The sequence below is a fragment of the Suncus etruscus genome, chromosome 8, assembly GCF_024139225.1.
Source record: "Suncus etruscus isolate mSunEtr1 chromosome 8, mSunEtr1.pri.cur, whole genome shotgun sequence".
Classification (NCBI taxonomy): Eukaryota; Metazoa; Chordata; class Mammalia; order Eulipotyphla; family Soricidae; genus Suncus; species Suncus etruscus.
The window spans coordinates 12,968,636-12,980,753 of record NC_064855.1 but is presented as its reverse complement, the minus strand read 5'-3'; the positions used below and the strand labels follow the sequence as shown (position 1 = coordinate 12,980,753).

Sequence of the window (12,118 nt, the reverse complement as noted above, 5' to 3'; positions counted from 1 at the left end):
TTTCTATCCTTGACCTCATACCCTACAACCTAAGAAGAGAACCTCGTTTCTAAGATGCAGAAGAAAGAGCGTAACCTCCCACTATCCATCCATCAACTACTTTCAACATTACATCAGTCCACATAACTCCTGTACGTCACTGTTCTCTTCTTGTCTTCTAAGCCTGGGGCAATTTTTCAGGGGGAAGAAAAGCATAGTCATTGCTTTGTTAGAAAAGCAAAGTGCATCACTTCTCGGCCTTTTGGCGAAGATCAAGTGTAGTATCTGTTCTTATCAGTTTAATATCTGATACGTCCTCTCTCCGAGGACAATATATTAAATGGATTTTTGGAGCTGAGAGTCGGAAGAGGAGCTTGCTCCGTCCACTCCTCGCATTGACCCGGTATTGCAGTGCTTCCAGGAACGGTGCACCCCCTTTTCGGGGGGTTAAAGTCGAGGTAGCAGGGCCCGGAAAGATAGCGCAACAGCTTTTGCCTTGCAAACAGCCGATCCAGGACCTAAGGTGGTTGGTTCGAATCCCGGTGTCCCATATGGTCCCCCGTGATGCCAGGAGCTATTTCTGAGCAGACAGCCAGGAGTTACCCCTGAGCACCGCCGGGTGTGGCCCAAACACCAAAAAAGAAAAGAAAAAAAAATGCAAAATAAACAGAAGGAGGAAAAATTTACTTTCAAAATTTGCTGGGCATCTGAGATATGCCCTAAGGTACAAATAAATTATCTTCAAAGGTAAATAAAGGCTAGAAAAGGGCTTGCATAAGTCTAACTTGCATAAGCGAAAGTTCTGAAAACAGAGTGTTTCTGAAATTGGAATCAATCTAGACTGAACAGCATATTTTATGAATAAGTGTGTCAGAGGCTGGGTGGTTTAAACATAGAACTGATTTCTCCACAACTCTACAAGTCAGAAATCCAAGATCAAATGCTGGGAGGATCAATTTCTTTCCTCAGTCTCTCTCTGGCTTATAAGTGAGTGCCTTCACTTATAAGAGCATTATTGCACTTTCTGTGTATTTGTGTCCTAATAAGATTTATTTTTAGTAAGCACTAAAATATAATATATATGATATGTATACCCAGTTTTGAGAGATAAATGCTTATTGTAAGGTATACAATGTAATAATGCAATATATATTGTGATTACCACAGCTGCCTTAAGTAACTTGTCAATCATTTCATGTGGTGACCTCTGTGTGTGCATGAGAGAGAGGAGAGAAAGAGAGGGAGAGAGAGAGAGCATGCACTTGAAATGCATTCTCAGCAAATTTCAAGTACACAGCACAGTATTATTAATCATGCTGAATGCTCTATCCCTGAAACATCTCAGGAGCATCACTGGAGATCATCTTTTACAAAAGGTATTATTTCTACTAGATATGCTCCTTTGTTATCTGTACAGTACTTGGTTCTTTCTATATTCTCGTACATACATTATCGGTGAACCTTGAGCCATCAGTGGTTTATTTTCATTTCTGTAAATGCATCTAAGTTATGGTGCCCTTCACATAGTCCTTTCGTTCCCAGCTAATGTGCCCTTACAAACCCCTACACTTCTCTTTCATAGTAATCACCACACTTGTTGCTTATCTTTGCTTTCTATAGACATTAACTTCCTCAAGGATAGGAACTAGGTAATGCATTAAGATGATATAATAGGTATATACAAAGGAACAGACCAATTTTTTTATTTTTAAGAGACAATATTTTAAGAGACAATATGGATGGACTTGGAGGAGATGATGTTAGTGAAATTGTAAGACAGCTCAGACAGAAACACTTGCTATATGACTTCACTCATTTGTACAAGTTAAATGTGGGAAAGACAACAAATAAACAAAACCTCAGCTTCTGACAACCAAGGGGTAGTTGTCAGAGGGAAAGAGAAATGGGTAAAACAGAAAAAGGAATCAATTGGTGGTAAATGAGAGTGAAACTTTGGATGGAGATTATCATGTTCACATCAATGATCTATGTTGAATTACATATGCTGCATAAATGAAAGCTACATAATATTACAAGCCAGAGTTACTTCCATTCAGATTATAAACAGGCATTGCCCTTCTTGTTCAATTTAAATGAAGCAGGTTGCCCAAAATGTCACAGATCAGATATTCAAGACAAAAGTTTTCTGATTCCAAATATTTCTTTCTCTGTCTGACAACTAAATTGGTAGCATGAGCCTGGAACACTGATTCTCTTCTTACTGGTTTTCTGAATATGACTGAAAACTAACACGGGGAAGAGCTAGATCTGGAGGCACTGGGTACATCTAAATGTCATTTTATAAAACCATTATGTGGCCTGTGCACACTGGCATCTTCATTTTTCAGAATCACCAGCTGTGATGATTTCTTGGGGTTTATACTGTGAACTGCCTGCAGTCAAGACTGAGGCCATTTGCTCAGTAAGATCAGAGGTCTGATTGATTCAGGTGCTGAATGACTTGATATACAACCTGGTAGCTAGCTGCTACCTTTCAGGGGTCTCAAACGCGCGGCCCGCGGGCCATTTGCGGCCCTCCATACAACATTTTGTGGCCCTGCCCTAGAGGAATCTTTTTTGTTTTGTTTTGTTTTAGTTGTTTGGGTCACACACCCAAATGTTCAAAGCTTACTACTGATTTTGCACTCAAGGATCACCCTGACTTTGCCTCCTGCGGCCTGCAAGTAAATTGAGTTTGAGACCCTTAAATCAATCAGAAATGGGACTTTGATACTTAAAGCTAGGTAGGTAGGTAGGTAGGTAGGTAGGTAGGTAGATAGGTAGATGGGTGGGTGGGTGGGTAGGTGGATAGGTGGGTAAGTGAGTAGATAGGTTGATAGATGGATAGATAGACAGGCAAGTTGATAGAGATAAACACACAATAGGTGTGGGGCTTCATAAGTAAAAAAGAGTAGTGGGAGAGGAGAAAAAAAGGTGGCACCGATCATGGCAAAGGAGGATGACAATCTGCCTAGGCCATGTGGCTGACAACCCGCCTGACGCGTGTTTTGACTCTTCTCTAACTGCACAACCGGTGCATGCAGATGACTTTACATCTCATAGCAAAATGTGCGACAGCAATGTGCTAAGCAAATGCAAACAAAAATATGCTTCCCCCATTCCAAACAAATCTCTCACACACTGTGACGGTGCCCTGGCATGGTGAGAGACAGAAGACAGACCACCAAGAACCAGTCTTACTCATTGTTTTAAGTACTCTCTGGATCTGTCTGTCTGTCTGTCTGTCTATCTATCTTCCTTTCTACATATATACACATAAGCTCTTAGAGGTCAACTTCTGCTGTATTACTTGGACATGGCTCATTCATTCACACATGAAGAAGGTTCTCGTTATTCATCCGACAAATTCAACATTTCTTTGCATCTATGTGATGACATCATAAGCATTGTAGAAGGGATTGAGGATGCAGAGCTAAGCTATGTACATATCTGGTCCTAATGGAGTTTCAAGGATCTCTGCTTCAGCTCATCTTCCATGTTCCTCAGCCTGAATAAAATCTCCTTTTCTCCCTCATAATTTCCTTCTAGTCCTTTCAAGATTCAACTAAGGGTCATTTTCTTTCTTGTCTTACCATTCCTCCCCACGGTGAGCAGTTATCATTCTTCTTTCATTGTTCCTACAGTTCTGTGCTTCACTCTAAAGTTTCACTCTAAAGTTACACTTAGAAACTGGTGGAAGTGACGACTAACTTCCCATTTCTCACACTGCTTCTGTTTTATTTCTTCCCACCTTCTGAGTGCTTATAAAATCAAATTTTCTTCCCAAGTTCTGGGAAAATTAACAGTAGCATGAGTATATACATTACACACACACATATACATGGTAAGTATACATACACCTATATGTGTCCTCAGACTCACGAAAGAATGCTTTTTAATTAAGTTGGTAATTTTTTCATTGAGACTCTCTTTTGGCACAAACATAACTGAAGGATTCCAATTTGCCTTTCTCGGCACTCCTGACTGAAGTAGGATGACAGGGAATCAAGCCACATTTTCCTTTCAGGAAACTACAACATGGTGGCAATGCATGTTGTGCTTGAAGTCCAAACTGGGTTAGTTTCAAGTCCTGACACTGCCTTTTGTTAATTGTGTTATTTTGAGAACTTGCTTCTATATTAGTGCCTAGGTTTTCCTATCTCTTAAAAGGGGATAATAACAGGATATATTTGATGGGATTGGTGTGAGGATTTAATGTGGTAATTTATGTAATTATTTGGAACACTATATGATACTCTATACAAATTTAAGAGATGTTAATTATTAGTTATTGTTCTCCAAATGAAATAATTCCTACCTTGAGTATACTGTGGCGTATACCATTGGTTGCTTTCAAACCAGATGCTTTGATACTCAATTTCATAAAAAAAAAATGTTACTGCTAAGAACAGATATTTTGCATCTTCCAAGTATTTCTGAAGAGGCAGTCATTTGGAGTTAGATCATGAAACTTGATTTTTAGGTCTTTTTTAATTTATGATTTTAGAAAAGTATTTTTGAACAAGACATTTTTAAAAATTTTTTTTTTTTTTGGTTTTTGGGCCACACCCTGTGACGCTCAGGGGTTACTTCTGGCTATGCGCTCAGAAGTTGCTCCTGGCTTCTTGGGGGACCATATGGGACACCGGGGGATCGAACCGCGGTCCGTCCTAGGCTAGCGCAGGCAAGGCAGGCACCTTACCTCCAGCGCCACCGCCCGGCCCCTAAAATTTTTATTTAAAGAAAATATATCACATAGTTGACATAGCCAATCATAATAAATTTGTTTCCAGATCAGCGAAAGAAAAGTTTTTTTAAAAAAATATATAAAGGAAACATAAAATAGAAAATAGAAGAAAAGGAAGTTAAAAAGAAAGAAAAAATGTACAGTACCAAGGACATTTGTGAAAACTGTTGCATTTCCAATGAAGTCATAATACAATGACAGAAGCTTTGGTAAGCTCTTGCTATTGGCTGTCTATTCAGTCAATGTGTTTCTATAGGGATGATAGCATTAAACAACTGAAATTGTCCAGAAATTCAAGGCACTATTAATGATATTACAACTTTTAGGGCATGTACTCAGTTGCTAGGTCTCCTGGAGGAAGGAAGATATGGTGGGGGAGAGTTCCTGCACTAGATCCAAAAATCCTTGGTGATATCAGCCCAAGGAATAGCATATCTGAAGTATGGTCAGATTGGTGTCCTGGAAAGAAATTGTAGAGGGTCAATGATGAGGCAAGGCCTGGGTGATTCTGAGTGAGGGAGGCAGCAGGTGTGGCTTCAGCAGGGTTGGGGCTTGGCCCAATTCCTCCTCCCGAGAAAAGATTTTATTTAAGAGAAAGGAAGTCAGAGGAAGTCAGATTGTGGGAGGTGCGTTCTGAAGCAAGATAGCTTAATTTCAATATTCTCACCACTGTTGGGTCCCTTGACTTGGAAAAGGTCTGCCACCCCCCCAACCCACCAGAACCATTTTTCTTCAGTGAAAAAGGAGAGGCAAGCATATACCCCTCAAGAGTTGCTAAGATAACTGGCTAGATGTTGTAAGAGTAGAACATATAGAATATCTAACTTCTAGTGTGATCGCCTTTATGTGTGTATAATTCCTTTACTTTTATTATAGAAGTGATAATAGTAATATTATCAGTAGTACTTATATTTTGGGGCCAAATTCTGCAGTGCTCAAGGCTACTACTGGCTCTCTGCTCATGGATCATTCCTGGCAGTGCTCAGTATGCAACCAGGATGGAACCAGGTTAGTCACGAGCAAGGCAAGTACCTTAACTCCTGGACTATCTCTCTGGCTGTTGCCTCACTCTTCACAATATTCTCTTCTCTGGGGATTTTGTATTAAATGAGTAGGCTGATTTCATTCCACTTTGAGATCATCTTTACCAGGTGGTAAAATGTTCGTTATTTGATGACCACACCTCCATTGCTTCTGCAAAAATAAATTCTTTTTCTACTGGTTGTCCTGAATACTTATTACCATGGGGGTGAGAGATGAGGTCACTTCAGAAATGGAGGATAAGAGGTGAGTGGGGGCAAGCAACTAGGACAAAATGGTGGCAGATGTCAAGTAATAAGCTAAGAAGTCTGTTGGAAGCCCTCACCTTCTCCTTGAAGGGGAGCTTTCATCGGTTTAGAGCTAAAGCATTATCTTTACTGCTCAACCCATATCTCTGGCTATATACAAGGCCTCTTGGCGCACTTGTGACGGAAATGGGAAAGATGCTCCTGGTCTGCTTGGGCCTTAGAGTGACTCCATTTGTCTTAAAGGTGATGGGATGGAGGGCCAAAGACTCCCCTCTGTCCACCTCCCCATGTGAGTTCTTTTCTTCAGCTTCCTTCCCTAGACTATGAAAACACCTTCGTACCTCCTTCAAACAGAGAAATTGGCTCAATTTGTCATTTCCACAAACAAATATTTGTGGGTGAGAGGAAGAGAAAATGCAAACCCAAGTCAGGTGCCCAGTATCTCTTTTGTTTGAGAAATAATGCTATAAAGATACAAGGTGGCAAATTTCAGCCTTGCTGCCCACTACCTCTTCCCCAGTGCCTGCCTTTTCTCACTGGGAGATACAATGAATGAATTCATAAGAAGCATTGCCGATAAATGCTGAACTCCAATTTATCAGGGATCATCCAGCGAAAATGCTAACACGCTTGCTTGAAATGCTAGAGTTACCCCCAAACCCCCTCAATATATTCATCAACTCCCAAAGATTCCAATCAAGGTACTTTTATTTTTTAACAAAATAAATAAAAACTCAGAGAGGAGGGAAAAAAAAATGCCAGCTGCCTTTGCAAAAGCGGGCACCAGAAAACAAATATCATTGTGTCCTTTCCTTCCAAGTCCAGGAACCCTGACTGCCACTGTGCTACATCAGGTATACGATGAAAGAGAAATGACAAGGAATCGAAATACAAGAGCTGGAGCTGGAGTAACTGTAGTTTTTCTGTTGAAGGGAGAGCCCGAGAGACTAAAGCAGCATTGTATCTGGGATTAACAGAACTGCAGGACTTCATTAATGACAACCCGGCTTTTTAGCAGAAGAAAAAAAAAAAAAAAAGGAAGATAGTTAGGGCAGGAGAACCTGACTAGAATGTACGCTGCTAATTGGAAATGTATATTATCTTCAGGCGATGTGTATGCAGGGGTGGGGTGAATGGGGGGGGTCCACTGGGGAAGATGACAAGAAGAGACACATATTGAGGGGCTGGCAGGGGAAGGCTGGGCCCAGGACATACCGACAGGGAAGTTAAAGGGCCCTTTTCTTGCAGAGCTGAACCCCAGTGGCCAAGCCCCACCCCCACCCCCTTTTAATTCAGTGGCTACCTTGGAACAGCTTTGAAGTTGGGAGCTTTGAGATTACTCTTCCTCTGTGACCTTGACCACCAGCCATGAGGTTGGGAGTGGGGAGGAAAGGGAGGGGAAGGGAGGAGGAAGGCGCTGGAATTGCAGGAAAAAAAAATATAATAAAGGAAAAAAAAAAAAAAAAAGGAAGGAGAAGGGAGGGGAAAGGGAGGAAGGGCGCCCCAAGACATTTCTGCAGCATTCCATGACTTTTCTGATCACTCTGCAAAGTTGAAATATGATTGCAGCCTTTGCACGGGTGGGGTGATGGTGGGGTGGGGTGGTGGAGGAAAGAAACCATTTAAATGAAAAATTAGCTGCCTTCGCAGGTCAAGCACATAGTTACATTAATGTCGTGTCGAACAATAAATCAACTTCGATCTGCAATTGAAAAAATGCTAATTTGGCTCCGCGATTCACTGATTGTACTTTCCCCCTGGATAGAAATCTTTTCTTTTATTTAATGCGGGGGGCCCCGTGATTTGACAGGCTCCTCTAATGGGGGGGTGGGGGGGTTGCTCGCAGACTCCCGGCGTTTCAGTTGGAATTCTGATCATGGTTTTAATATTCCGTGCAGCTCTGCCCCCTCGGATTTCACGCTCACACATTAACGAGAGCTGACACTGGAGATTAGATGCAGACAGCTGGAATGCCAGGGCTTTGTTATAGCATGGACAGGAGCCAACGCCGTTCACCCACAGCCAAGAGGGACCTGGGAAAGTCTTAAGCAGAGAGGGGAAGGCGGGGTGGGGGTCTGCAAGGGATTGGGGTGAGGGGAGGAGCGGGGGATGGGGGCCCCCCAAAGAAAGGCAAGGTAGTTTTTGAAGGGCATAGGCAAATCAAGAGAGATTTCCAGAAAGCCCTTTGTCTCTGAAATTCATATGTGCATCCATTTGGATGGGTTTGGAGGAAGTGGATCATTATAGGGAAATCCCAAACTGACTGCAGTATTTTTCTTTTCTTTCTGGAAACTCTGGAAACACAAGCATGCTGCAAAATATAGGATGGTTCCCTGTTTCAACAGCTCCAGAGTGTGACTGAAAAACAATGGTGGCTAGAAAATGGAGGCGGGGTACTTACAGAAGGAAATGTGTTAGTCCCTTTCCCTTAAAAAAAAAAAATCACTTAGTTCCAGGTGAATAGATGGGGAAATAAACGTAGATTTATGAGCCAGGGTTGCCTGTTGAACTAGTGCCTTCCCAGGCTGGAAAGGAAGTCTCCTAGTCAAACTGCCTGGATCCTAATAAATTGTTTCCTGATACCAGAAATCAAATAAAGATCCAGGGTTCTATCTAAACCATAAAGCAAACTTATACTCATACAAGTGCCATGAGGCTGAGAAAAAGGCCAGGGGTGGCCCCAAACAGAGGCACAACTTTCTCATAAGGAAAATGACAAGATGATTCAAGTTGCCAAGACTGCCTTTTAATAGTCTGTGTACCAAAACTGGTTTCTGCTCCACAGGGGGCATTAGGGGAGACCAATTGAGTAGAAATAGCAAATGTCCTTATGAACTGTCTCATTTGATGGCAGACCAGAATTCCATAGTATTGCTTCAGTATTCTTGGGGACCTCAAGGAGAAAGGCTGTGCCCATTCCAATACAAAGATGCAGTGAATGACTGAGGCCCAGCACTCTGTGCGAACTTACACATGCTATGTCACTGTTCCTAGACCCTCTATGCATTTATTCTTTTGCCTAGAATTTACACTGCTTTTGCCTAGAAATATGGCTTTGCTTGGGGATTAAAAGAAGCTTAATATCACCAAATAACCTGTTCTTATTTCCCACTTTCCTGGTGTAGGTCAGACCACTGTCCCTAAAGTAGGTTATTTCTTCAATTAACATTTACTGAGCACAAACCAGGCAATGTGTAAATTTAAAAATTATGTCCAATTTTGGATGTCTACATTAAAAATCAAAATGTAATATTAAAATATTTTCATATGAAAGTTGAGGTCAGACAGAGCATCATGGTTACAAGCCTTGCTGCTAACATACCATATCATTGAGGACTAAAAAAACATGGGGGACTAGGGCTGGAATGATAGTACAGTGGGTAGGGTGTTTGTCTTGCATGTGGCCAACCCAAGTTCCATCTCTGATTTGGTCTCCCAAGTACTGTTAGCAGTGATTCCTGAGTACAGAGCCAGAAGTAACCTCTGAGCATCACCAGATAGTGCCCCCAAACCGAAAAACAAGCAAGAGAGACAAATTTACACATGAACCTCAAATTCTTCTCTTTGACTTCTAACAAGGTACTTCTTTCTTTTTTTTTTCTTTTTTTTTTTTTTTTTTGTTTTTGTTTTTGTTTTTGGGCCACACCCGGTGACGCTCAGGGGTTACTCCTGGCTATGCGCTCAGAAGTCGCTCCTGGCTTGGGGGACCATATGGGATGCCGGGGGATCGAACCGCGGTCCTTCCAAGGCTAGCGCAGGTTAGGCAGGCACCTTACCTCCAGTGCCACCGCCCGGCCCCTAAGGTACTTCTTTCAAAGTCAGTTTCTTTTTCTAGAAAGTGGAGAATCAAATGAAAACAACCCTTAACGATATACCTGGCATATAGTAAGTACTTAAGAACTGTTGACCATAAAGTTCTTTTCCTGTAGTTGTAAGAAGTCAGTGAGAATGCATGCAAGAGTGGCTATCATAAGTAACACTGGTATTAAAGGTACTTAATTGCTTCCAAAGCACCATAATTTATGATTCTAAATAAGTCCAATTGACTTATTGTCTCCTTGATATGTTGGCTTTTTTTTAAAAGATCATGAAAAATACTCACACATTTTTGAGGGATTCTTTAGTCTCATGTGGAAACACTCTATTAGATATTTCCACATGCAACATGTCTTCATATTCCATTAGGTGGATTTGTTCTTGGAAGCTCCTGAAAGGTACCTATGGGCTCTGGCCAAGTGACTCTGGTGGGCATTCACACAGGGGGAACACTATTTCTAGGAATAAATTTGTTCTTAAAGAAATTAGATTAGTTTTCCCAAGTGACATAATAAAATCTGAACACAATTTCTAAAGAGGTTTGCTGATCAGATGCAGCCTTTCTCAAACATCTACACACCCTCTAAGAAGAGCAACAGATCACATCTCACCCAGACAGATGTGGGAGAAAATGAGGATCAGTTTCTCAAGGCTACATTTTAGAAGCATTTTCCTCAACTAGCTCATGGTCCCATCCAGAAGAAAATGACATGCTCAGGAGGAGTTCAAATGATTCAAGATTTGAGGTTCACTTCTCTTAGCCTTGTGCCCCCTGGGTTTGTGAAGAGCACTAGTTAGAGCCCAGGGTCAACATACTCATGGATTCAGACTTCATTAAGCATCTATTGGGCTCCTGATAATTATTCAAGAGCAACAGTTATTTTAAATGATAAGCCCTGTCCTCAAGGGCCCCACAGTCTAACAAAGAAGCAAACACAAAGTCACCATGCAGAGAGAACAGCTGTGCTGCACAGAAGCCACCTCAGGTTAACAAACAAAACCAATCACAGAATGATGGACTAGCAACAAACAGTCTGATAAACCTTCCGACTATGACTTTATGACCCCAGAGTGAGATGTCATTTTCACAATTTTTCTTCTGTTCTTGTCCCCCCCAATAATTCCGTTACCAATTACTTGTAAACAAGCAATATAAAGTATTATTTCATTCTTGCTAAGGGGTCAGGTTTGGCATGGTAGGAATCTGGGGTCAATGGTGGAAGGAAAGTCACACTGGTAATGGGATTGGTTTTGGAACATGGGATGGCAGTCACAAATGCATTATGAGCAACTATGTCAACCACAGTGTTTAAAGAATGTAATAAAAATTTTTTTTCAAAGGAGGCCCAGACAGATCCTGAAGGGTGCTAAGTGTTCATCATCTCAAGTATGTGGCCATTATCTTACAGTGATTATGGCAGTTGAAGCTGGAGAGTAATTATCCTAAGTTGCCTTCTCCTTTCTTTGACCTACCTCTCTTCCTGAATTCCATGATCAAGGACTGACCAGAATTTACATGCCTTACCTAAGTCCTATATCTGGCTGCAAGTCACCATGACCCTTCTCTTACTCTCTTTCTCACCTAAATTAGGGGGGAAAGAAAGGAGAGAGAGAGAGAGAGAGAGAGAGAGAGAGAGAGAGAGAGAGAGAGAGAGAGAGAGAGAGAGAGAGAGAGAGAGAGAGAGAGAGAAGGATGAAGATTTAGGAGGCGTGATATATAATCATATAAATTATAAAACGCTTTCTTTGGCAGTGAGGGAGGAACTGTTACACTAACAATACCAAAATCTTTTCCAAGGGATGCAAACTATGACTGCAAAATTCTCAGTGTCTGGACTATATCCCAACAGTCAAAGCACCAACTATGGGTAGCGAAAGGCTCCAACCAACAGGGAGACTAGAGGATCTGAATGAATATTCTAAGTGCCTGGAGACATGAGCGGCAGCTTCTGGTGGTCACACAGCATTGATATTTCTTCATCTTAATCCTGTACATCCATGACATACTAGAATACAAGCAGCCTGGAGGGATTTTACTTCTACTTCATTGCATTGGCTCCATGATATGGAGGCAGCAGTATCATTTGTGCCAACACACTGTCACTGAGATAGATCCATTTGTTCCATGTGAGGCGAAAAATGGTCCTGATTATTGCATTCATGCTAGAAGCATCCACAGACAATGGGGGTGACAGGGACTGTCTGCTTCAATCTGTTCTGTCTGGTGACTTTAGGATATTTCCACCATTCTGAAGTGTCAAGAGAGCAGCTTCTCTTAGAAGAACAA

At 41.6% G+C, this 12,118-nt stretch overlaps 1 non-coding gene across 1 annotated transcript; it reads left to right on the top strand.

The window, feature by feature from the left end:
• The first annotated feature begins 225 nt into the window (after positions 1 to 225).
• Positions 226 to 416, top strand: LOC126016805 (U2 spliceosomal RNA). The gene has a single exon (XR_007498518.1). It is a non-coding gene; the product is annotated as a U2 spliceosomal RNA (small nuclear RNA).
• The last annotated feature ends 11,702 nt before the right edge of the window (positions 417 to 12,118 follow it).